Source organism: Canis aureus, chromosome 7 (genome assembly GCF_053574225.1).
Source record: "Canis aureus isolate CA01 chromosome 7, VMU_Caureus_v.1.0, whole genome shotgun sequence".
NCBI classification, from domain to species: Eukaryota; Metazoa; Chordata; class Mammalia; order Carnivora; family Canidae; genus Canis; species Canis aureus.
The window spans coordinates 63,887,317-63,913,677 of record NC_135617.1 but is presented as its reverse complement, the minus strand read 5'-3'; the positions used below and the strand labels follow the sequence as shown (position 1 = coordinate 63,913,677).

The window sequence follows — 26,361 nt, the reverse complement described above, 5'->3', positions numbered from 1 at the left end:
TCTCAGCCAGGGTTTCTCAACCTTCATACTAGCCTGAATAATTCTTTCCTGGGGGTGAGAGCCTGTCCTGTGTGCCATAGGATATTTAGCAGCATCACTGGCCTCTCCCCATTTGAAGCTAGTAGTATTGCCTAATCATGACAACCGAAAAAGTTGCCCAACTTTGCCAAATGTCAGTGAGAACTGCCCCAGTTGAGAGCCACTAACCTAAGCTAAGTTTTTCCTATAATAGTTTAGGTCTGTTATATCTTTTTTTAAGGTTTATTTATTTATTTATTCGAGAGAGAGAGCTCACATGTGTGTGCAAGCAGTGAGGAGGGCCAGAGGAAGAGATAGAGGGGAAGCAGACTTTTCTGCGAAGCGAGGGGCATGACACAGGGCTCAATCCCAAGACCCCAAGATCATGACCTGAGCTGAAATCAAGAGTCAGAAGCTTAACCAACTGAGTCACCCAGATGCCCCAGGTCTATTATATCTTACTGTGTCCCAGAGTTCATCTCTGTAGTGTATTGAAGGTTAGGAGACTGAGTTTATCCATTGAGAAGGAAGATCCAGAGTTCCAGGAGCCTCTGGGTGACCTTAAGGAGAATCACCAACACTCTGTGATTACGTTTCCTCAAAGGTCCCATACTTAACCCATCTGCATTTGAGCCAAGGACATCCCGCTCCCTTCTAATACCTTCTCTAATGCGCTTGACTCTCCCCATACAGCAGAAAACCTCACAGGAACCAGGGAATGGCCTTTGGGTTTTGGCTTATAAATACTCATGGTCTCATTTTTCTTACTGAGAAAAGATTTTTTTTTTAAATCATGTTTAACATTCTTGTTGCCGTAGTGGAAACTTTTGTTCTTTGGAGAATTTCCCATTCCAGGCCCAGGGTCAGATTCCTCAGTGGAACTCTGAACATTTTCTAGGGAAGTTTCTTTCACCAGTGAGATTGTACCTTTGATGCATTTACACAACTGTGTTTGGATTGCACATTAAGATGTCCAACATAGACTGTGAGGGAAGCTGTGCAGCTAGGCAGGAGCCATGTGTCTGGGACTCAGTGGCCAGCCAGGATCAAAACTCTTTTATATAGTTCCATTGCTTTTTCGGATGTCTTTCCTCACACTCCAGCACCTCAAATCTAAGACAAACAGTTGACACATATAGCCAATGCTTCCATCAGTATAAGTTATGCTGTGGTAACACACAGTCCCCAAATTTCAGTGACTTGAAACTAGAGAGATTTATTTCTTACTCATTCTACTGTGTGTAATGGGTCAACACAGACCTCTATGCATTATAGTTACTCAGGGACCTAAGCTAGCAGGATAGGCATCTCCTTAAGTATTGATGGTTGCCATGCCAACGAGAAAGGGGGTAGTGTCCTGCCATTTCAATGTTCTAGACCACTGATTAGTGACTAACTGTATTAGGGTTCTGAGAAACAGAACCAAAAGGATGTTTATATCTCTACATCTATCTTCGTCTATCTACATTTGTCTATCTACCCACCCACCCACCTACCTACCTACCTACCTACCTACCTACCTTACATATCTATCTAGATTTATTTAAAGGAATTGGCTCACTTGATTGTGAGGGCTGGCAAGTCCAAAATCTGGAGGGCAGCTTTGCAGGCTGGAGATTCAGGGAAGGGTAAATGTTGCAGCTCCAGTTCAAAGTCAGTCTGGAAGCAGAATTTCTTCTTCCTTGGGGATGTTGGTCTTTTCTTTAAGGCTTTCAAATGATTAGATGCACCCTATGGATGATAATCTGCTTTACCCAAAGTTTACTGACTTCAGTGTTTATCTCATCTAAAAAATACCTTCATGGTGAAATCAAGTTTGACCTGGCCTAACCAAGTTGACACATACAATTAACCAGCACGACACTCAGCTTTTACTCGCGGCTCATGGGCCAGAATTAGGCACTTGGCATCACTCAAACAAAAGTGGCTAGGAAGTACAATCTGTTTCATGCTTGGAGTGAGGAGTGGGGACCAGTGATGTTTGACTCAGTACCAATAACAATCACAGCTGTAAGTAATGTTACCTGAGGATAAAAGAAAGTATCACTTTATGGTATCCCCACTTCAATGCAGTCTGCTAAAGTCAACACAGAAATAGTTTTAGACTTAGACCCACATGCCCCCTTTGCTCATGGGAGAGGTTAAGGAGATGGGTGGGTTAAGACATGGCCTGGCCTCCAGGGGTACTAAATTTTAAGATTATTACTGATCACTCGCCTCTGGTTTTTTTTTTTTTTTTTTTTCTTCATTAATTGTTTTCTGTGTGTGGTATTGCATTCAAATGTCATTTGTATGTTGTGTACTTGAAGAATGTCCTGCAAAATAATTTGGGCTTTGTGGCTTCCTTTTAGTACAAAGTTGTGTTTTCCTTGGTTGGATCAGAAAGGGCTCGTGTGCCAGCCCTCACTTTGCCACCATCTCTCTCTGTGCCTCTGTGCATCCCTCTCACAGTCTGTGCCCAATTTTCCTGGCTGTATGGAGGGGGGTTGGGGCAATGGGATCTCCAAGTTGCCTTCTGGCTCTAACATTCTGTGCATCTTTGGTCTACACCTTGTCTCAGTGACCCCAAAGCCAGTGTGTGGACTGGTTGGTTGCATACAACCAGAGCTGCATGACAGAGTTTCCTTCCATAAAACTGGCAAGATCATTCCGGATTTGCACTTGAAGCTAAGGCCATGCTGCATTCACTTGCCCAGAGAGAATGCATGCCACGTATCAGCTGGGAAACATCATCTCCAGGCCCACTGGCCCTCTGGGGCCCCCTGCCTGGCTGATGGAGGAGACTGGGGCAAAGAGGTGTTGGATTGGAGTACTTGTAAGCATGTGGAGGACAAAGGCAGGAGATGAGAACAGTCTGGCTTAGCTTGCAAGTGAGGTCAAGGAGCCAGGCCAGCCCTTTGAGGCCATCGGGGCAAACCTAACCTCCAAAAGGCAGAGAGTTTCAAAGACCCCAAGCTCTATTTGCTTCCTTTCATGTTCACACTTGACACTTCTAATACCCATCCCAATCAATTTTTTTTAAAATTCAAATGAGATAGTGTTGGAGGAAGTACCCAGAAAACTCTGCGTGTTCTTCAGACAATTATCATTATTATTATCATTACTATCATCATCATCACATACTGCCTTATTCCATGGATATTTTGGTGCTAGGTGCTATGGATAGAAAGGCGAGCAAAGACACTAACTTAATTAGAATACAGTGTGATGCCAGCTCTAATAGCATGTTCCAGATAAGCAAACCTTGTGGGAGCTCCGAGAAAGAAGCACTTAATTCTGCTTTTGGGGGAGGCAGGCTCCATGGGAGTAGTGACAAGGAAGCTGCGTCTTAAAGGATGTCAAGGAGTTTATGGGAAGAAGAAAAGGAAGTGCCAGGCAGAAGGCATTGCATGAGCAAGTGTCAGAGTGCTGGGTAGGCTGAGGGAAAGCCCTGGAAGACTGGCCTGGCTGCTGGGTGGGATGGGTGGAATAAAGTGAGGGGGAGCTGCCGAGAAGGGTGGTGATCAAATTAGGAAAGTTCTGGAATAACACAAGGCGTTGGTTCTTAACTGAGTTTTGGAAATTACCAGGTTTGAAAACACTTTTTATTTTAGTTTTGGCTGAAAGAGGAAACTATGGCTTTGGTTTGATAAAAAACCAGCCTATAGATTTATAATGGGCAAAACTGAACTCTGATAGATTTACTCACAGTATTGCTGCACCGACCTGTTGATTTTTGCTGCTCCCCTTCCTCCTAGAATCCGTGTGGAATACTTAAATTGTCCTGCTCTAGCTTTGGTCATTTGAAATATTTGAGCAGGAGGTACAAAGTGGGATCTTTATTATTTTTTTCTCTTTATAAAAGGAAAGTGTAGAAAATAAAGAAATCTTTAAAGAAAAAGCACAGTGATGCCACCCTCCAGACAAGTCTGGTGTTACTGTTTGGGTAATTGCTTCCAGCGAGTATTTTGAGGGCAGATACCTTGTTTCACATGTGGCATTTTCCATGGCCATGAACCTGACCCTGACAAGTGCTCCACCTGCAATTGATTGCTATCGCAATGCTCCCGTAACCCTTCTAGAGAAAGCTTGGTGGTTGAGCGTAAGTAGAACCACTCTGTTCAGATCCTAATGTTTCCTTCCATTCATTACCTTTGAGACCTCAGCGATTTAGTCTCTCTGCAGTTTCCTCATCTGTAAAATGGGAACAATCCTAACATCCTAAACAATAACAATACCTACATCCTCAAATTTGGAGACCAGAGTTCCTTTGGGCAAGGCACTTGTATACAGTAAGTGATTAATATTTGTTATTGGTTATTGTACTCTCCTGTGAGTCAGTTCAGCCCTGAGGGATGAGCTGCAGGTGGGAAACCTTCTCCTGGGGAAGGGTCTTTCTGCGTAAGTGTCCTCCACATCAGGAGAGGGGACAAGCCTTTCAGGTCCTCAGGATTAGGCGAGCACAGGATCCTGGTGCTTGTTCACAGCTTTCCTCTGGAGAGAGCTGGCTCATCCTTGCTCACTCCTTCCTGTCTAGCTTTTCCCCATGGGCTCTCTGGGCCAGCTGTCCCTTTAAGAAAGGCAGTGACACACTATGGGGCCCTACCTCCTCTGCTGGGTGCCTTGCTCAGCTGCAGCTGGGACCCTCCTGGGCTGGATTTGAGTGCTGGATCCTCCAGAAGAGGGGGGACTGCTTTGAATCAAGTGCACATCTCCCAGGAATCCATGCCCGAGAAAGGACTCCGTGTCATCAGCTCCCATTGTAACCCCTGCCTCCTGCCCCCCAACCCTGGCTCTGAGACATATAAGGATCATTCTTAAGGACAGAGCTCAGGATCCCTAACAAGAGAGTTGGAAACTAACTGGATAAACTTGGTAAGTGAAAGAAACCCATGTTGCATCCTCCTCCTTTTTGAGGATTACAGATTGGGGGTTGAGTTTGGTGATCTTGCTGGATGGAATCTGATGGGCAAATGTGGGAAGGAGGAGTCAGAGGTGGGGCTGGGATTTCCAGTACGTAGTGAGTCTTGGATTAGGGATAGCCTCTGACCCCTCCTCCCACTGCCTGTCACCCCTGAGACAGGGAGCTGAGGTTTGACATCTGGAAGTATCTGGAGCCTCGGGGGTGGGGTGGGGAGGGGGAGCTGTGATGAAGATTAGGGAGGGGCTGATGTCATGTTTCTCATTTGGGGGAAACAAAGCGTGGCCACTGAAGGCTATTTGCAAAGATGCCTGAGGCCTGAGAGTGAAGTGAGTGACCCTGGGATCCTGTCTTAGCAGGGGACTCAAACCAATTCCCCTTTCTCGTGGGGTTGAGGGGACACAGTAGGCTCTGGGCTTGTTCTCCAGGCTCCAGAGAAATCTGTGTTGGCCCCCTGGACTAGGATAGCTGTCAGAAGCAGCAGCGGGCAGTGCTGTAGTGGGAGGAGGCGGGTCTGCCAAGGGCAGGGAAGAATGGAGGCCTGTTGTTCTAGAGCCTGGGAACGCCGCCCTGGAGGGAGGCTCACGATGCCCCTTGCTCAATGTGAGAAGGAATGAAGAGAAAGGTCTGTGCAGTGGGCACAATGGGTCTGAGCTGGCTCCTCACCTCTGCAGAGCAAATGACCCGCCAGCCCTGGCATGGGCACAGGTGAGCATCCTGGTCTCGGATGCCAGGTGCAGTTTGGAGGGCTGGGCTCTGTGCCCACGGGTGGCCACCCACGGAGGAGGTGGGGTGTAGTAGCAGCCTTAGCTCCTGGGTTTATCCGAGACCATGGATTCTGGTTCAGAGAAGCTCTGTGCTGAATGCTGCGCCAACAGCTCTTTGCTGTACCCTCACTTGCCCGAGGCCCTAGCTGGGGTTTATTGAAACAAAAATGAAATGATGGAGTCAGGAGGGTGTGAGGATCGGGAAAGAGGTTTTGAATATAGGATTAAAGCCGCCTTTGAAAAGTGACAATAACAGTTGCCATTTATTCTGGGTCTTGAATATGCCAGTCGCCGTGCCAGGGCTTTATGAGTACCATCTCATTTGGTTCTTGCAGTGAGTTTTTGAGTCATGAACACAAGCCTACCTCATTGTACTGCACTTCGTGGATAATTGCGGGGTTTTGTTTTGTTTTGTTTTGTTTTTTTGTTTTTTTACAAATTACAGGTTTGTGGCAACCTTTTGCAGAGCAGATCTATTGGTACCATTTCTCCAGCAGCATTTGCTCACTCCATGTTTCCATGTCATATTTAAAAAGAATTCCCATTTAATTGTCACAATACTTCAGACTTTTATTATTATGTTTGTTATGGTGACCTGTGAACGGTGATTATGACTTGCCAGAAGCTCAGAGGATGGGTGGCAGTTTTTAGCAATAAAATATTTTTTAATTAAGATATGTACATTTGTTTTAGACATAAGGCTATTGTACACATAATGGGCTACAGTAGAGTGTAAACCTAGCTCTTCTAAGCACTGGGAAGCCACAAAACTTACTCAACTCGCTGTATTGTGAGACTGGCTTCATTGCAGTGGTCTGGGACCCAACTGGAGATATCTCTGAGGTGTCCCTATAATTTGGGCGGGATCTTTGTAAATGAAGAAACAGAGGCTCAGATAGATTCAAGGCCTTGCCCGAGGACAGAGGGCTGGTAGATTGTGCAGCCAGGATTCGAATGTCTTCATTCAGTAACCCCCTCATGCATTTGTTCAGCAAAGTTGAGCTAGTGGCCTCCTGTTTGCCGACTCTTCTGGTGGGTACTGAAGTCATGGATGGGGCACAAGACTGGGGAAGGCACCAGCCAACCTCGCTGCACAGTTTGGGCTGTCAACTCCTTCAGAGTCTTTCAGAGGGGCCCAGAGACCCCTGAGGGGAGTGTGTTGAAACTCTGCTTGAGAAACTTCTTTATCTTGAGAAATGTTTCCTTTCATTTTCATTTTAATACTAATCTAAAAATGGAATGCATCCATTCTGCATCGTCTGATTGGCTGTCGCCTAACCTACTACTGGCCCAAGATTTTAGTCCTAATTTTCTGTTTCTGTGCAAGTTGGCACCAAGTGACTTCCCTAAAATGATAGTGTTTAACTTTTACTGCTTTGTTTCTGAAGCTGGGCTCCACATCGGGAGCTCGGAAAGCCCAAAGTACCAAAGATAAAGAAAGGCTCCATTGATTTAGTGCAAGAAGGGAGAGGTGCAGACAGGGCGAGCCCTGGGGAGATGGTTCAGCCATCCCCCTCTCCTACAGGCGGGGTGAGCTGGACTCAGCTGCAGCAGAGCAGAGGAGGGGTGGCGATCCGTACAGGATCAGGATGGATCGTGTGCAGGGACTCAGACAGGAGCATGGAAGTCAGGGAAGAGGAGAGACCCCGAGTTAGAAATTGGGACTCCCACTTCCAACACAGTGTCTCTGACATGCAGCACAAGGATGCTCCTCTCTCAGCCTTGGCAGATGGGACAAGTTTGCAAAGGCTGGGAAGGGTGACTGTAGAGCCTCTTGGGGGCACTGTGTGGTCTTATCTCAAGATGGGTGTCTTTCCAGAATTTCAGACCTTTCTCAGGGTCCAGCTGTTAGGTGAGAAGGCTGAAGCAGATCTCTGTGACTCAGGACTGGCCATCCCACGGGTGCACCATGCTGGCTTGGTGCCTTAACTCTTGAATAGGGCTGGGTAACAAGCACCCTCTGAGGATCACACATCCCACCAGTGCGGGTGGCTGGAGACAAGAGACCCAGGACTCAGACCTCCTCTTCTTCTTCCCTCTCTTCCTCCTGCTGCTGAGGCTTGAGGTCTTACCATGAGGTAGCTTGTGGTCACACCCACTTCTAAGTAATGCCCCGCCTCCCCTGTACTTCTCTCTCTGGTTACTGTCCCTCACTTGGATCCTGGGCAGTGTCTGGTCTTCCTTTTTCTGGACCTCTCTGTGCTGTCTATTGTCTACATTTGGAGTCACCAAACATTTTCTGTTGAAGGTCCAGAGACTAAATATTTTGGCTTTGGAGGCTGCACAGTCTCGATGGGAATCACTTGACTCAGTCACTAAAGCAGCCCTAGACAACATGTAAATGAACGCGTGTGCCAATGACGCTCGTGGTGGACTAGATTTGGCCACCTCTGACTTGGAGTTAGCTTCTGCTGAAAAACATTTGCTCATTCCCCATGGCCTGCCTGACCCCTTCACATGATGGGCCCGCCCCATTCTTTGTCTCCAAGTGCATCTCCGGCACGGAGTCCTTCCAATGCCCCCAGAAGCCCCACTCTCCAGCCACATTGCCCTGCCTGCCCTTCCTCAAACACGCTCTGTTTTTAGGCCTTCCAGCCTTTGCCTCTGCAGCTCCCTCCACCTGGAATGCTGCCCTCCTTCTCCTCCTCCTCCTCCCACTCATGCATCCTATCTATTCCTGAGATGTTGACTCCTTATACAGGTCAGATGTTTCTCTTTGTGTCCTGCCATGACCTTCCACCCCTTAGCCCTCTCCGTCATGGTGAGTTCCTCCTCTGTGACCCTGTCACTTTGCACTTGCCTTGGGAGTGACCCTGCATGTGCTACCCTTCAGCAGTTTGTTCTTGGCTTATCTCTTCAAGGGCAGGATTCAGTAGGACTTAGCCATCTCCCCCAGTGCCATGCCTGCCAGGCAGTAGGCACTCCAGAAACTGTGTTGGCATAAACCCCGTGACCTCTTCTTTTTCCCCCAGAGAGCCCCTGCCACAGCAGGTGGCTTCTTGGGGTTTAGCTGAGCCATTTGGGGAAATTAAGATCTCGTGAGTTGGACACGGAAGCTGCCTGTAGCTAAATCCGTCACCATCCCTGAAATCTGAGCCTTGCCCATTCCCTGTGCCCCATGATCGGGTGTCCCAGTTTGTTTTGACATCCTGTGCGGGGCATGAGGGGAGATGTGAGAGATCCAGATTTCAAAGCAAGAATTTTCTCTAGCAGCCGCTGAAGGCCAGGCCCCTGCCAGCGCCCGGGCTCCCATGTTAGCATTTTCAGTTAATTAAGAAAACAAGCCCCAAATCCCTGACAGAGATGGTTTTGCAGATTCAGGACATAGGGTTCACATCAGCATGCAGGAGAGGCCTTCCAGCTCCTGCAGGCTGGATGAGCTGGAAGAGGGGAATGTGTGAGCCAGAGAGGACCCACTGGTGCCTTCTCAGCAAGAGAAGGTGCCACGGATGTGGTGCTATGGGGAGCCAGCTCCAGGCAGGGCCCAGACCCAAATCTCTGCTCCTCCTTCCCCTTCTGGGGCATTTTCTGAATGGCTGGGATATGGCATGAGGCCAGCTGAGTGAGAATAGGAGAGAAAGATACAAGAGAGTAGAGAAGCAAGTTCTCCAAACCAAATAATTCCAGACACCTAGCTAGTGGGGACAGTGGCGAGAGGTGACCTGGGTATGGCTTCAGGTGGAGCCCAGGTGGCTGAGCTACCAAGGGAAAGTTCTGGTCAGGAATGCTGCTTAGCCACACAGAGCCTTGATGTGAGTTTAAGAGGAATGTTGTTCCTGAGAGAGGAAAGTAAACACATTGCTGTAGAAGCTCCAGCTCACCTGTCCCCTGTCCACGCCCTCTGTGTGGTGTCAGGAGATGGTGGGGCTTCACCAACATCATTCCCTGATATGGGTGTCATCTGGCAGGTGAGACTGGACTTGGGCCCCTGGGCGTTGCAGGAGCACGGATGCACGTGGCGTCAGTGCCGAGTGTATGCACCCCTTGCAGTTCACAGCCTGAGCACCGCATGCAGTGGTCCCCGCCCCTCTTGGATCGAACGCAGGAAGAGAGAGACCTGGACCTGCCCTGCCACTACCCAACGGTCCAGGGCAGATTATCTGGCTTTGTGAGCCTCTGGTTTCTAATGAGAAAGGGGGATGAGGCTCACAATTGATGTGTGTCATAAAGTGCAGGTGTGTTGGGGACCTATACTGGGCCTGGCTCAGCGAACCTGGGTTCCTTCCCCATGAAATGTCTATCTTGGTTCAGCTTCTGCCTGCCAGCCAGGTATCTAAATTGCAGTGGGAGGAAACGCCTCGGGAGGAAGGGATTGTAGGGCCAGCTCTCGGCCTCTGGTGTAACTGGTCCAAATAACCAACAGTTGGTGCAGATATTTTTTGACTTTGAGACCCTTCCCCTTGTACTCTTGGGAATTTCTGGGCTCCCTGCCTTCTGGGAGTCATTGCTTCATCACTCATAAGACAGTACGTATTCTGTGAGCAGTGGGGACCATGTTGGGAAAGCAAATGTCTCAAAAGGTGAGCATCTCTGTGACATTCAAAAGCTGGAGAGAAGTCATCTGGGGCTTGGAGGGAATCTCAACTCTCCGTGTGTCTCTTTGCATGTCCACCTGAATCCTCAAATTGTATAGCTGGCATGACCGATAGCTCTTCTTTTCTGGAAATCATCCAAAATACTAATCCTCCTAAAATTCCCAAATCCCTGGACACCAGGCAGGTTTGTTTGCTTTCTGCTGCTGCTGCTAATTTTTCTCACTGGGTCTTAGGAAAGAGCATACTGATGGCAGACAGTGATCTTCATAAACACACTCACAATTTTTAGAACTTGGATGTGGAAGATCAGAACCTTTTTGACTGACTGTTGGCAGCACCTTCTCTTATTTAAACAGTGTTTCTAAATATTCTCCAGGCTTCAGAGGGAAATTTTGAGGTAAAGACTAGAAGTTGTGTAGCTGTTTCTGGAATATTAGGGAATACCATCCAAAAAAGAGGGGTGGTATAGCTTGGGCCCTTGTAGGACTCACACTATTTAGGGAAATGTTCATTAAGGCATCTTGGCTAAGAATTTTGGAGGTTTTGTTTTGTATTTAATTATATTTTTGTAGTTGTTGTTTGTACTATGGACACTACCTTCAGGAGAAAGCACTTATGGGGAAGCAGGAACCAAAGCAGGGAGTGCCTGCCACTGCCCTCTAGCAGAAAAGGAGAGTTCTGTGCTAAGAATTTGGGGTCGGCGTTCTAGACATGTTCTGTCATGAGTCTGTCCTGTGGCAAGTGAGTGGCCTTGCTTCCTGAGCCTCAGTCTTCTTCCCTGTAAAATGGTCTTGATAAGGACCACTGTCAACATCCTGTGCCTCCCGACAGCTGTGTGGGAGACCTCTGTGGGCGTGTCACAGAAAGTTGGAACTGAGTTCATTCACACGTGTCAGCGAGAGTAACATCCCCAGAGGGGAGGTGTCTCTATTCAGGAGCAGAGCTCAGTGGTTTTCCTTGTAGTCAGATTTTTGCATCTGAGCTTATTGAATGGTGCTTGGTAGCTCTGGAGAACAGTGGCCCTCATGTCTTGGCTCCCCCAGTGGGGGGGTCTGTGAGGCAGCCCTGCACCTGACGGGATAGGGGGGTTGTGCCGGGGTTGCTGGGCTGCCTCTGTCTCTGTGTGAAGTATGCTTCCCCTTAAACTCCTTGATCTGAATATGGATTCTCTTCATGGACCAAAGGGGAATTTGGAAAATCCTCAACTCAGTTTCAGAATCCAGGGAGGGTGACCCCCTTCATGACCAAGCTCTGGACCACATCTGTGTACCCCACCTCTCACAGCCTATATTTAAACTCTTGCCCTTCCCTCTACCTGAACGTTGGTACCTGGTGAATACCTAGCCATGCTTCGAGATGCGGTTCAAGTACCACCACTCCTATAGTTTCTCCAGCCCCTCTTCTTGCCCTGTTTCAGGGAGGTGAGGTTTTCCCTCATCTGTGGTGCTGAAGGCCCACTTTGCACAGAGTGTGAAAAGCACTGTTCTCCCTCTCTCTCCCTATACTATGAGCTTCCAGAATGCAGGGAGGCTTACAGGGCCAATTGTGCATTCCTAGTCCCAGTGACAGGGTCTAGCACGTAGTAGGTCCTCATCAAATATTGGCTGAATGAAAAGTGAGGGGAGCCTGTGTTCTTTGCAGTCTCCCACTGAGAAGGAAGCAAGATGGCTGGTGTTTGGACAGTTGGCCCAGGGGCCATGGTGGTGTCTGAACTGAGCGCTCTAATTGGTGTCTTCTCTGGGTATGCCTTCCATGGCAGGGTTGGGGAGCAGAGTGTGTGTGTGTGGGCCTGCAGTGTGCCATGGCTGGGTGTGGGTGGCAGCCCTGTGTTTTTCTGTAGGGACCCATCTGTGGACATTGGTGCCAGTTGCCTGCCCTTTCTGGCTTTTGTCCACATTGGCATGCGATTCTCATAGCTGTGCCCAGGGCTTTTGAGGGAGTGTGGCTGTGTGGGGAAGCTGGTGGCACACTGGGAGATAGACAGACAGACTCCACTGTCTGTGCCTGGGAAGGACACCTATGTTGGAGGCTAGGAAGATACTTAGTTTGTACTAGTTAGAGAGTTGCAGCATATGAGTGATTTGACAGCAATTTTCGTGAAAACTAGTGTGGTAGGAAGGGAGCAAGGGCTCTTCTGGGTCAGTAGTGATCTTACCTTTCAGGAGTTTACTCACTGGTGCATTCAGGTGTATTTGCTGAGTGTCTCCCACCTGTGTGTCTGTCACTGTTCTAGGCTCTGAGGGTGCAGACTGACCATGCCCCTGCCTTTGGAAGGCTTACTTTCTTTTTTTTAATTTAAATTCAATTTAGTTAACATGTACTGTATTATTAGTTTCAGAAGTAGAGTTCAGTGATTCGTCAGCTGCACATAGCACTCAGTACATCACCCAGGGCCCTCCCTAATGCTTGTCACCCAGTTATCCCACCCCCTACCTTCCTTCCAGCGACCCTTGGTTTGTTCCCTGGAGTTCAGAGTGTCCTATGGTTTGTCCTCCTCTCTGTTTTTATCTCATTCTATTTTTCCTTCCCTTCCTCTATGTTCATCCATTTTGTTTCTTAAATTCCACATATGAATGAAATCATATGGTATTTGTCTTTCTCTGACTTATTTCCCTTAGTATAATACCCTCTAGTTCCATCCACATCATTGCAAATGGCAAGATTTCTATTTTTGATGGCTGAGTAATATTCCATTATGTATATATTCCACATCTTCTTTATCCATTCATCTGTCAATGGACGTCTGGGGTCTTCCCATAGTTTGGCTACTGTGGACATTTGCTGCTGTAAACATTGAGGTGCATGTGCCCCTTTAGATCACTACTTTTGTATCTTTTGGATAAATACCTCGTAGTGAGATTGCTGAGTCCTAGGCTCGTTCTATTTTTAACACTTTAAGAGGAAGCTCCATACTGTTTTCTGGGGTAGCTCAAGATTTTATTTACTTGAAAGAGAGTGAGAGAGAGAGAGAGAGAGAGAGAGAGAGAGAGAGAGAGAGATTGGGGATGGAGCAGAGGGAGAGGGACAAGGAGACTTTCCACTGAGCACAGAGCGAGGCAGGGCTAAATCCTATAACCAAGAGATCATGACCTGAGCTTAAATCAAAGTCAGACACTTAACCAACTGAGCCACCCAGGCATTCCCTGGAGGGCTTACTTTCTAGTGAAAATCCCTAAAGACTGAGAGGATGGGAGTTAATGCCACCATCACCCTGGTGACAGCGTCCCCTACAGATTCTGAGCCAATGCCCTGGTGAGGGATATCATTTCTTTAATCATCAGCTCCATTCATCATTCTCCCCCAAGATGCTGCCCACCAGACCACTGTGGTATCAGCCTTCCCGGATTCCGGGCTCTGCCTCCTTCCCCAGGCTACATTAGAGACCCCCCACTTATTCACCCACCATGCCCTCTGCAGCTCTGTCCTGCATGCTACCCCCACCCCCCCAAACGTGCTCAACATCTGTATCCCCTTCCTTGACTGAGGGCGCTTTTGATGAGCAGGTCTGTTTCATTCACCACCGTATCCCTACAGTGTGCCGTGCCTGGCCTAGGACGGACATTCTGTATATAATGTGGAATGAAGGAATTCCCAGAACAGATGCTGGGTTTCACTTCTCCATCTTCACCATCCATGCTAAGCTTGGGTGTCTATCTGTTTTCATCTCTTTCTGGGTCCATCTTCAGGGGGATGGACATTGGGAGAAGTTGCTGGAAAGCTGGGGAATAGTGAGAAATTGGAGAAGTAGAAGGAAACCCCTGGTCGAAGTCAGCTCTTCACTTTGTCCCCTCCATGCCTTGGCCACAGGAGGCTCAGTGGCCTTTGGGCACACTCCCTCCCGCAGACTGGGAAGTCCAGCGGGCTTCAGGGCTCACAGAGCCTGGCTCTAAATTCCACACCCTCCTTGCATTGAGGCCTGTGTGTTCCTCTTCGTGTGTGTGTGGAGACTAGGCAATGCTGAGGGACAGACCGGCCCCTCTAGCCCTCGGGTTCAGTCAGCACAGCTGGGCGGGCAGGAGAGCAGGCCGCCCGGGAATGGCTGGGAAGCAAGTCCAGGCTCAGGCCCACCTCCCCCAGGGCAAGGATGTGGCGTGGGACCCAGGCGGGTGGAGGTTCCCACCACTCGGCTCCTGCACTGGCTCCCAAATGCTGCAGGCCAGGCGGTGCCTCTCAGCAGGAGGGGGTAGGGAGAGACTCCAGCTGCCTGGGTCAAGGCCCTGTATCAGGACCAGAGCAGCCCCGCAGGCACCCACCTCTGACATTTATCCTCCACCTGGAGAGCTGCCAGTGGTCCTGCCGTCCAGTCTTGCCTCGCATGGGGGAAGAGAGTCTGGAATTAACCATTGCAGGCCCTGCCTAAGTCAGGCCGAGACCTGTCCTCCCGGCTCAGCCAGCCTCCATCTGTCACATCCCAAGGGCTGGAGGGGGCATATTCACAAATGTCATCTCATTTAATCCTCCCATCAGTTTGGGGCACTGCACCCCATTTTCTGAATGAGTAAACTGAGGCATGAGTTCCATAATCTGCCTAAGGTTTTAAGTTAGTAAAGTTTCATAGGAATTCCTCCTTTAATACAAAGGCCTACTATGTGCTAGGGGGTGAGACTAGGCCCTGAGGATATAGCAATGGACGATGAACAAAAATGTCTCAAGGAGAGAGATAATAAGAAAGCAGTAATTAATATCTCACATGCTAATCAGTCTGTGTGGAAAATGGGAGGGGGGTTATTTCTAATGGTGATGGAAAACCTTGAGAAAAGTGTGCAATTGTTGGTGCTTTGCCAGGGGCCAGGCTCTCCCTCGCCACCGTATACAGGCCCACTATTTAACCCTCACAGTAACCTTAGGAAGCACGTTGCTGTTATTCTTGTGTTCAGATGGGGCCACTGAGGCACAGGGAGGTATGGTAACTTGCCAGGGATGACAGCCAAAGAGAAGCAGTGCTGGGATCTGTGCTCAGGGAGCTTGACTCCCCAGCTCTGGCTCGTGACCACAGCCAGGTTGCTGGTGGGGGGGGAGGAGCTCTGTAGCCCCTACCTCACAGGCCAGGCAGGTACAGAGTCTAGGCCAGAGGAGTGGACAGATGAGTTAGCAGCAAACCTGGGTAAAAGGGGGTATGCCTGGGACTCAGATCTGAAACAAGTAGGGCTGTTTGCGCTTGCCTTCATCTTCCCACCCTCTGTGTCAATCTGAAAATAACTTATTTTGTTGATGATGACGATGATAGCAGTTAATATTTACCAAAGCCTTACTGAAATGGGAGGTAAAAATATATACAACTCCCCTGTGGAAGGAAAAACAATGATTCCCTGTAGTTGGTAACTTGCCATAAATATCTTAGCTCAATAAATAAAAGTGCTTTAGCCTGTTCTGATGTGAGACAATGGCCCATGGTCCAGTGAAATCCCAATTCAGACTCCCTGTGTGAGGGTTTCTCCCTGTGGGGACCTTGGGAGCCACCAGGGTCCCTGCTGATCTCCACCGATTTGTTCCATGTTCCTTCTGCTTCAGGAGTCCCTGTGCTGAGATCCACTGAAGGGGCCACTTCTGGTCTTGTCCCTGGGGCTTTGGAAGGGGGACCTGGCACCTGCTGCTGAAGCTTTGACTTCCTCAGGCCAAAGCTTCCTGGCTTTTCTGGGACCATCACCTGTCCCTGCAGGGCTTGAGTGTCCAGCTCTTCTCTGGATGTGAGGACTCGAGATGGGTGGGCCCGAGGACAGCCCCTGGTTCTTGCTAACCTTCATGTGGCAGCGCCATATTGCTCTGAGCCCTGCCAAAGGCAGGACTTGTCCAAGGGCCATGGTGTTTCCCTGTTCTGGGATTCTCTGAATCACTGGGTCATTTCTAATGATGTCCCTGTCCCCAACCCCCTGGTGGGGAAGGGAGTAATGAAATCCTGGTCATTTACTTCATTTCCCTCCTAGTCCTAGAAAGGTCTCTTCTCAATTCCTGACTAGAGAAAACAGCATTACTTCTTGGCAGCCATTCCCTACTCTGTTGACTTGTATTCTGGGGGCTCACAGTGTTCTTTGCCTGGGGGAAATAAGGTCATGGCTTAGCTCTGATATTAGAAGAGTACAAGAGAAAGGAAAGAGAGGGGAAAAAAAAAAGAAACACCTGGATTTCCCAGGGGCAAAATATATTAGGAAATATTTTAAATATTTTCCTTGTAAAATACTGTGTACCAGACATGCAGGATTATTCCTGAACTGTCAGTTACTCCTCATGGCTATGTTACAGGGTATGTCCCGTCATATTCTGTTTGTACAGATGAAAAAGGTGAGACTCAAAGAAGTGGACTTTCCTGAGGTCTTACGACTAGTTAGTGGCAGAGCCAAGTTTAGAAGTTAAAATTCTAGGGGCACCTGGGTGGCTCAATCGGTTAAACATCTGCCTTCATCCCAGGTCATGATCCCGGGGTCCTGGGATGGAGCCCTGCACCAGGCTCCCTGCTCAGTGGGGAGTCTGCTTCTTCCTCTCCCTCTGCCTGCTGCTCCCCCTACTTGTGCTCTCTCTTTCTCTCTCTGTCAAATAAATAAAATATATATATTTTTAAAAGTTAAAATTCTAAATTCTCAACCCAATCCTATCTGAGGTCTTTGCTGCTTCTCAGAAAGGAGTCTCAGGGCCAAAGTTCTTCAGGCAGCGCTCAGTAAAATAATGAATAATTGGTAAAATCCCCAGAGAAAGAGGGATTGGCTCCAGTCAACGTAAGCAGGGATAAATATGAGGACAGACCCCTCCTGTCAGAGGGGATCTCCATTCACAGTAGCAAGGACTGTTCGGGCTTCTGGTTCTCTCCTCTTCCTATGCATATGGAAACCTACATCTTTCTGTTCTCGTTCAGTCTTGACAGCAATGATTTTTGCTACCTGTTCGGATTACCATGCTTGACAAAAATGTGGGGTGACAGCCTCCTCCCCACTCTGCTTCCCGAGTTAAAGAGGCCTTTGACTAGCAGCTGAGTTCCTTCTTTGCACATCCTGGTACAGCTCTAACTCTCAGCCCTCCAGTCTGCTGAAGCTCTGCCCTTCTCGGGCTGCCGGGAGCTGTTTTCCAGCTATTGAGGACTGTAGTGCTATATTTGAAAACTCCGCTCTGGCCTTCATTTGCACTGGAGTTGAAAGGCCAAGGCGGGTATCTGGGCACCACCTAAAAATAGCCAGGGTGAAACAGCTTCATGCTCTATAAATTTAGCTTTTATTACATAAGTAGTTCTTGGTATTATAACGTTAACTTTAAATAAAAGGAGGGAGAAAATCCACTTACAATCATACTACTTGCACATGGATTCATGCCTCCTCCAGGAAGCCTCCCCTGGTATCCTTCTTGTCGACAACAGGGATGTATTAGGTGCTTCTTTCTACTCACATCACCATGTCTTGCTTGAGTGTCCTATATGGCATTATGACTCTCTATTTAAGTGCCTGGCTCTCCCACTAGGCTTGGATCTCAGGAATTAATCTTATTCTTTGTTCTATGTCCAGTGTCTGGGACATCCAAGAAGGTCAATAAAGTTAAGATGCCAGCTAGAGGGGTGAGGGCAGTTACTGAAGAAGACAAGCCCTGACGCTCACAAAATTTCTAAAATCCACAGGATGGAAAGAACATGGAGCCATGAAGTGTGTTATCTGTGTCTGATATGGGTGTGTTGTCTTTGATGTGTTTTGTGTGTGCTAGAGAGAAAGGAGGAGGAGGAGGAGGAGGAGGAGGAAGATTTGGCACGTCCCACCAGTGGCTGGGAGATCTCTTCTCACATTAGAAGAGGATCAAAGAGCAAGAGCATGAACTTGTAGAGTATGACAAGGGGCCCTATTTTCTCCTTCTGACCATGTGAGCTCCAGATCTCGTGTTCTCTTCCTCAGCCCCACAGCAGGGAAGGGACTGTGCCTTCTTCACACTGGAATTCCTGCTGCCCAGCACGGTGCCTGGTCATGGAGTAGGTGCACAGTGAACACTTGTGCAGTGGATGGAAGGAATGGGTGGATGCATGGAAGGAGAAACTTTTGCAATCATGTAACATTCAGGGAGATGAGTACTGAGTCTAGTTCTGAAAGAGGGAAGGGACATGAGTTGGCGGAGATGGCACAGGGGGCTTCATGGTTGAGGGGAGGCAAGCCATTGGGGTCCCCTGTTGGTCTGGATACTTCTAACCAGATGCTGACTCAGAACAGCCATCTTTTGGGGGAGAGGAGGACTGGGGAAGTCCTGTGGGAAGGAAGGACTGTGGGAAGTCCTACAATGACACAGGCCTAGAGAGAGCATTTCCCCCCTTTGATTTTGCTTCTTGTCCTCCAGCACAAGAATTGGACACATTGCTAAGATTCCTTGAGTCCCTAGGGCAGGGGTGGGGGTGTTATGGGGGGGCAGTTCTAACAAATGAGCCTGGACTGAGGCATGTGGAGTATGGCCCAGAAAGATGGGGGTGGGAGGTAGAGTAAATTGTGAGCTTGGAAAGAAGGAAGTTCTATTTTGGGTGCCTTTGAGTCCCAGCCCCTCTCACAGCCAGATCTGAAGCAGACCCCCACCCTCTGCCACTTCTGTGCACTGGCTTACGCTCTTTTTCTGGCTTCTCTCCCTGTATCCTTTAAGACTTGGCTCATTCTCTCCTTGGTTTTCTGCCTCTTGATATTCTCGCCTGCATCCAAAACCTCCACCCAGTCTTTTCAAAGGAGCCATCTCTAAATAACAATATCTACAAATAATAATTAATATCTACAATTTATCCCCATTCCCACTATGTGCCATGCACCCCCCTTAGGAGCTTTGGGTATCCCCTTGTCAGTTCATAAAAAACACATAAGGTCATTACTGCTGCAATGTCTGTTTGACAGATGAAGAAACTGAGCCTCAGAGGGGTTGAGTGAGTCAGGCAAGGTCATCCTGCTAGGTGGTGGCAAAGCCATGGCTGGAGACCCAGTTGGCCTGTGTCTTCTCTTCCCACAGCTGCGTAGCCCTCCCTCTGAATCAGACACTCTGGGGGTGGGGCTCACTGAGCTGCATTTTAACAAGCCCCCCAGGAGATTCTAGAACTGCTGCTTTCACTGGTCTGGCTCCAAATTGGCTGAAAACCCCCAAGTCCACTGATATTTGGAGAAAGCTGATCCATTTGTTGCCATTACCCATCCTTACAGTTCTGTCTGCTGGGCATAGGTGAGATGTTCCTGAAGACTTGTTTCCCTGGTTGTGACAGAGGAATGATCTGACACTTAGAGAGGACATCCCAAGCTTCTCATTTCCAGAAGAGGGTCTCCCCAGGGTAGTTATGCAATCCTGATGGCACCTTAGCATACTGGGAACTTTTATAAAACATCAGTGCCCTGGGTCCCTCCCCAGACCAGGCCAGCTTCTCTAGGGATGGGGGTGAGGGCATGAGAGGCTCTAACGTGCCTGGGGGGAAGGCGGGGGACAGCCCTGGCTGTCCTCTCTCAGACCTCATCCTCTCCATCACTTCCTCAAGGGAAGAGGCGAGGCATCTCTAACCAGTGACTCTAGAAGTTATGAGCTGGGCCTGCCAATACTTCCTCCCTTTTCTGGGATCTGCCACCTACAGGGTGGGTGCATATGGCCAGTTCTGGGAGATGAGATTAGGAGCCCACTCCTATGGGCGGTCCATGGTCACCCTTCTAGGCCAGTGACTGGACCTGTGAGCTGGCCCCACTGGGTGGGATGTTGGGTAGTCCATTTGGCCAGAGATATAAAGCCATATACTTGAACAGCTTTTTCAGAGTGTGGCTGACATTGTGATACTGTGACCTCCATCTGTCAGCTTCATGCATCAGTTTCTCAAATGGTTGTGAGCTCGAGCAAGGCGAGGCAGATTTTACCCAACACCATGTATTTGACAGAGTACTGAATTCAATGAACTGGAATGAACAAGCCAGCTGGTTAGTTAGTGGTCAGTAAACATTTGTTTCATCTGAATCAAAGCCAGGCCCCCTATGAACACCACTACACCTTCTTGGGACTGATCTCCCAGCCTCAAACCACCTCCACCACCAAGCACTCTCATGCCTGATAGTTAACTTTTTAAACCCCACTTCACTCAAACTTATCAGTGCCACTGACTTTCAGTAGGGACTTGCCAAGGGTCTATCAGTAGCTGAGAGAAAAGCAAACAATTTAGAATTGGCGCCACTTTTTTTTTTTTTAATAAGTTCTCACCTAATGGGATGCTGCTATTCTAGGGACATTTTGAGATCCCCAAGCTAAATGAAAACAAAAAGGCAGGTGAACTCTGGCTTTAGGGAATGCCCTGGGACAGTTGGCTGAGTGGGAGAGACCTCTTTCGACCCAGATGTAGTCCAGTGTTTTTCAAATTAGAATCGCCAGGGGAGAGAGTTACAAATGCCAGAGCCCATAGGGTCCATACAGCAGTTCCAGTTTTCCCTTGGGACTGAGAGGTCCCCTTTGATGTGGGACTTTCATTATTAAAACCAGGACAATCTACGGTAAACTGGAATGGGCTGCTTACCCTTGTGGCTGCCCAACGCACACCCAGAGATTCCGTTTTAGTTGGTTCTTGTGATCCAGCCGTTGATATTTTCCAATATGCCTTGTGATTCTACTATGCAGTGAATTGTGAGGCAACCCTGGAGGATTTGATTACAACTTGGAAAAGAAGGGGTGATTGTAAAGAAGGTTGGTATAGATATTGGTGTAAGAGGAGGTAAGAGCACCTAGAGTGAATCAAACTACTTGCATCCTCAGTTACATGGGGAGCTTGTTAGAATGCAGATTCCTGGGTCCTTGCTGACTCAAACTCTGGGAGAAGGGCCCTGGAACCTGCATCTTTGCTGGTCCCTTAGGGTGTCCTGTCATGGAGATCTGCTGAGGGTGGGCAATCCAAGAGCTAAATCGAGGAAAGAGAGCTGAGAACCTGGATGTGCTCCTAGCTTGTAGCTTGTTGGTGGTTTTGGCCTGAGGCCAAGAAGAAGGTAAATGGGCACAGGTGGAGGCTCAGCCTCAGCCTGGGCTGGGAATCAGCCAAACCGGTAAGAAAGGGTTGATGCCTTGAAGAACTGGTTCCAAGCTTAGAGCATGCACCAGCTTACCAAGTGAGCCCAAGGCGAGGTCAGTGCTGCGGCCAGCCAGATGTGCAGGACTCTGATGCCCCCACCCCGACCCCAACTCTATGACCACATGGCCACACTCTGCATGTCTGAGTGTGGCCTGAGTGTCCACATACCAGAGCAAAGGTATCATACAGGAAGCATTTCTAGGTAGACTCAACTGGGCATCAAGACTAATCGGGTAACGGATAAAGTAGAGAAGAGAACAGCATGTGTGCATGTTTGCTGTGGGGAAGAACAGAGGCTCTGGATAAACTGTCAAAACCTGCCTCTGATCTTGGCTCAGTGGATTATGTGACTTGGGCAGGTCCTTTGACTTATCAGAGACCACACTTTCCCATCGCCACCCTCCTCCCTCCTCTATTGCCTTGTCTGTAAAATTACGATGCAAATATCCACTGCTAAGGATTTGTTGTGATAACTGAGATAATATGTATAAAATGCTGGCACACAGCAGTATTCCAGACAAAGGAAGAGTTAATGATGATTCTGTAGTTTTGAACCTCAGGACTGTGGGATCCTTTATACCAGCGGTGGTCCTAAGGGATTTTGGAATCCATTGAGAGAAAATTGGTGGGATTGTGTGAGCACATCTGAACAGAGATGTGGATAGCTGGACATATGGAAGTAGACACTGGAGACAGGTGGATTTTGGGGTGACCATCACTGAATTAGTCTGAAATAAGGACATGGAAGGTTTGTTTGGAGGAAGACAAGGTTAAGATAGAAGGATGGAGGTCCAAGGTACGATCCTTGGCAAGGCCCAGCACATCTGCTGTGTGCCAGGCTCTGTGCAGGCTCCTGGTAAACTGTGTGGCACTGTCCCTGACCTCAAGAAGATCACAGCCCAGTGACAGTGGCTCTGACTTGGGAAACAATAGCAGCTCCGTGTGATGTTTGATGGTGGGAGAGATGCAGGGTGCCAAGGAGGGGTTCTTAACCCACACCTGTGGGGAAGGGAGTGTGGCTTGCCCTGTGAGTGGCCAGGAGCCTGCAGAGGGCCTGAGAGAAGCTGCTTCAGACAGGGAGAAGCAGCTGGTTGAAATCAGAGGCATAGAGAGTGTGGAGCGTTGGGCCAAGAATCAGCATCTCAGTGTTCTGAAACATCATAAGGAGGGAGACCTGGAGGAGGGGTGACTGGATGGAAGGAAGAAATACCCAGAAGTGCAGTTCTAGGGGTAGGTGGGTCATGGGCCTCCATTACTGGGCACTGGTAGGGCAGCTGAGGTGCCCTGATGGTCATTAAAGCCCCTTTGGTGGAGAGAATCAAGGCAGAGCTTGCAAGGATGTCAGGGTCGAAGAAAGCTAGCTTAGAAATGGGAGCGTCCACACAAAGACTGCTCCCTGGGCTCGTGGCTGTTGGGAGGGCTGGCCTGGCTTCTGTAGCCTGAGGTCCTGGAGCCTGGGTCTCCATTCCCCTGGAGTCCCATTCCTCAAAACGTGGAGAGGAACAATATCTTTACACCTTTTATGCGAGATGCCTTTCACTTGCAGGAAGGAGGGGGAAAAGAGACACAAACAGGAATGAAAATGTCCTGAGTTTTGTCTGGGAATACCAAGATGTGATTTAACCATGCAGGTTTATAAAGGAGCATGCCTCTGCCCCTTACCGAATGTCACTTGAGACACCTCTTGAGGGTGTCTGACCAAGGTCTGGATGCCTTTGACCTCCAGTGGACTCTGGAAGAGAAAAGATTAAAGCATCTGAGTTTATGGGGTTTGCTATGAAGATTTACTTTTGGGGAATTAATAACTTTCTCTCTTTTTTCTACCTCACTTCCACCCACTTTCATTCGATGTCTTTCAATCCGGAAGCGGACCTGTGGCATACATGGCACTGTGCCAAGAACCATTCCTATGGGGCGCAGAGGCTAGATAAAGGAAAAAGTTCATTGGTGTAAAAAAAAAAAAATTCAAGTTAGCACAAGAAATCAAATAACATAGGGTGCTGCAAAGTGGTATATGATGAAGTGTCCTATAAACAGAGCAGACTAAGAGTGCTCAGAATGTATTCTAGAGAATTCAAGTAAATTAGGATGATCAGGAAGGCTGCCCATTGAAGGTAGGATTTGAGAGGGAATGGAGAACGGAGAGGAAGCAGAGGTGGGCATGGGGACCATGGCACGGGGGAAGTACTGTGAGCTCAAATGTAGCATGAGCTCATCAGTTTTTACTCTATGTCAAAGCTATCACAGTCTCTTGCATCTAGCATCTGTCCCATTGCAGAAGGCCATACAGTCTCTGTGCGTGTGTAATGTAGTATCACACTGATATGTCTAACGATAGGGTCAAGAATTCAGGAAATACTGCAATTTATTTAAATCCATCCACTCTTATCAAGATCTGCTGCGCGTGCTGAAAGAGCCCCATGGGGGGAATTGGGGATACGAGCGGAAATGTCCATGCTCTCTGGGAATTTCAATCCCGTGAGCAATGGGACATGCAGGGAGGAGAAGGACAGCATGGTTGGAAATGAGGGGACACGGTGGAGTGGAGAGGTGAGGTGGGATACAGAGGAGAGACGGGGCGAGAGGCAGTCTAGCAGTTACTGAGCTGCCCATCAAGGCCGTTTGGGCAGGAAGCCACTCCAATTAAAGTAACTTGTCTCTGTTCCGTCCTGACCATTCAGGGACTGTGGGTAACATTTTTGGAAACACACAGGGCGTGGCTGGCTGGGCTGCTCTTCCTGGGAAAGACTCCCTGAGCTGGCTGCCAGAGAAGATGGGCAGGGCCAGCTGCATGATGTGCGGGGCCCAGTGCAAAATGGACATGCGAGACTCCTTGTTAAGAATTATTAAAGATTCAGGACGACAGCAGGAGAACCTTATGGCAAACATGGGGCCCTTCTGAGCTCACATGCCCAAGGGGCTGGCCCAGAGGAGGGAACGGCCAGGACCTTTCTGTGACTCAGTGTGTGTGGTAAGATGATGGGCCGGGTTGCTGTCTGCGGCCGGGAGACAGGGTTTCTCTGTACGAGTCGTCCGGGTTGTCCCCTGAGAGTTGGCATGGGGTGATGGGGAAGGACTGGGGCACCATAGGAGGCCTCCATGACTGTGGGGGCACCTATTGTTTACAGGATGCTGCCATTTACACCCTGCTATCTCTGTGCCATATGAAGGCTATGTTGGAGTTTGGGAATCGACCAAACTGAGACTCACATTTTTTATGAACTTTACTAGCTTGGGCCAGTTGCTTACCTTCTCTAAGCCTTCATTTCTCTGTAAGTAAAAACGCAGATCATAATATCATCTTTGCAGGATAATTAAGTAAAAATAAATGTGCAAGTTTGAGCTTAACCTAGTTGGTTTTTTTTTTAAAGATTGTATTTATTTATTCACAAGAGACAGAGAAAGAGAGAGAGAGACTGAGAGAGAGAGAGAGGCAGAGACACAGGCAGAGGGAGAAGCAGGCCCCATGCCGGGAGCCTGATATGGGACTTGATCCTGGGTCTCCAGGATCACGCCCTCGGCTGAAGGTGGTGCTAAACCACTGAGCCACCCAGGCTGCCCCTTAACCTAGTTTTTTTTTTTTTTTTTAATAATAAATTTATTTTTTACTGGTGTTCAATTTACCAACATACAGAATAACACCCAGTGCTCATCCCGTCAACTGCCCCCCTCAGTGCCCGTCACCCATTCACCCCCACCCCCTGCCCTCCTCCCCTCCCATCACCCCTAGTTCGTTTCCCTTAACCTAGTTTTTAGTGAATGTTAGTATCCTTCTTTCTAGAAACATATTGGATATTGTGGAAAAGTGTGGTGTGTGGAATAGCTTAGGGATGCATTTCAAATAGCAGAGGCAGAGGGACTGGATGCCCTATTATAATATATCCCCAGAGGAAACCCAGTTACGTCTGCTAGACACACATACACAGATGAATGCACATACATATGTACATACGTACATGTGTATACACACACCTGGGGCTGAATTGGAAGCCCTCCTATGGTGCCCTGGTACTTCCCCACTGGGTTGGAATGAGATGGTGTGTTATAGGAAAGAGCCCCAGTTTGGGTGTCATCCTCTCTTTGAACCACAGTGTCCTCCTCAGTCAAAAGTCCTGACCTCACTGGGTTGTCTTGAGGTTAAATGAGATGATGAATGTGAATGTCCAGTCTCTGGTCCCTGGCAGGTGTGAGCATCTTTTGAATGGGTCTCTCCTCCCAGGCCATGGTGTGGTGCATGGGGAACTAAAGACAAGATCTCTCATTCCCCATAGTGATACTTCCTGGCTATCATGTTTGAGTAGCTCCTTATAAACTAAGGGGGCTGATTTTCCGTGTATTGCTATTTCCTCTGCCTCTGTACTGGGTCTTCTCTCTGCTGAAACTTAAAAGTCAGTAGAATAACATGTATTTATTTCCTGGAGATAAATGCATATACACACACACACCACAAATGCACTATACACAAATAGAAACATACCATACCTATCACACATAACCATCCCACACAGCCACCTCTGCATCACAGGTCAAACCCTCTCCCATACTCAAACGCATGAACTTCTTCTCTCCTTTTCTTCTTTGGTCAGTTCTGGGCTTGTGTAGAGTACAAGGGTTAGGTATCTCCATCTTCCTACCTTCCTCAATCCAAGGCATCCCTCCCAATGCCTTGTCCTGAAAATTCCGTTTCATGGCCACTGTTCTCAATCCCCCTCATCATCTCTTCTGCTTCAGACAAATTCCAGGGCTGTAGCCTAGGGTTCGAATGCCCTATTTTAACCTACCCAGAGACCCTGGACTGCTGTCAACTCAGACCTACCCCCAGAGACTTCCAGATGGAACCAGCTGTGTGTCTGTTGGCATTTCACTGAGCTTCTGACTCCCTCCTCACTCTGCTCCTGAAAGCCCTGCAGTTTCTCCTGCTTTCATGGGCTGAGTGCTGAATCTTAGCCACCACTGTGAGGAGCCTGGGGGCTTGGAGACGAGAAGGGAACAGAACTAGAAGGCCTGTGATGTGCCCAGTGCTGTGCTGGCCTCATGACATGTGCTCCTCCATTTGGTGCTCACAGTGGCCCTAAAGGTGGGCTTTGTCATCCATGTGCCCCCAGGGAAATGAGGCTTTTA

At 48.6% G+C, this 26,361-nt stretch overlaps 1 protein-coding gene across 6 annotated transcripts in view; it reads left to right on the top strand.

Annotated features, from left to right (window-relative positions):
- The window catches only part of DAAM2 (dishevelled associated activator of morphogenesis 2), a 115,618-nt gene that overhangs the window by 22,614 nt on the left and 66,643 nt on the right, over window positions 1–26,361 (top strand). The window contains exon 1 of one of the 6 annotated variants that reach the window (XM_077904135.1): window positions 24,013–24,211. The exons of the other annotated variants lie outside the window; for them this stretch is intronic. The gene's annotated coding sequence lies outside the window, so the exon portion shown is untranslated. Of the gene's footprint in view, window positions 1–24,012; window positions 24,212–26,361 lie in introns of those variants that run through there. 6 annotated transcript variants of the gene reach the window in all.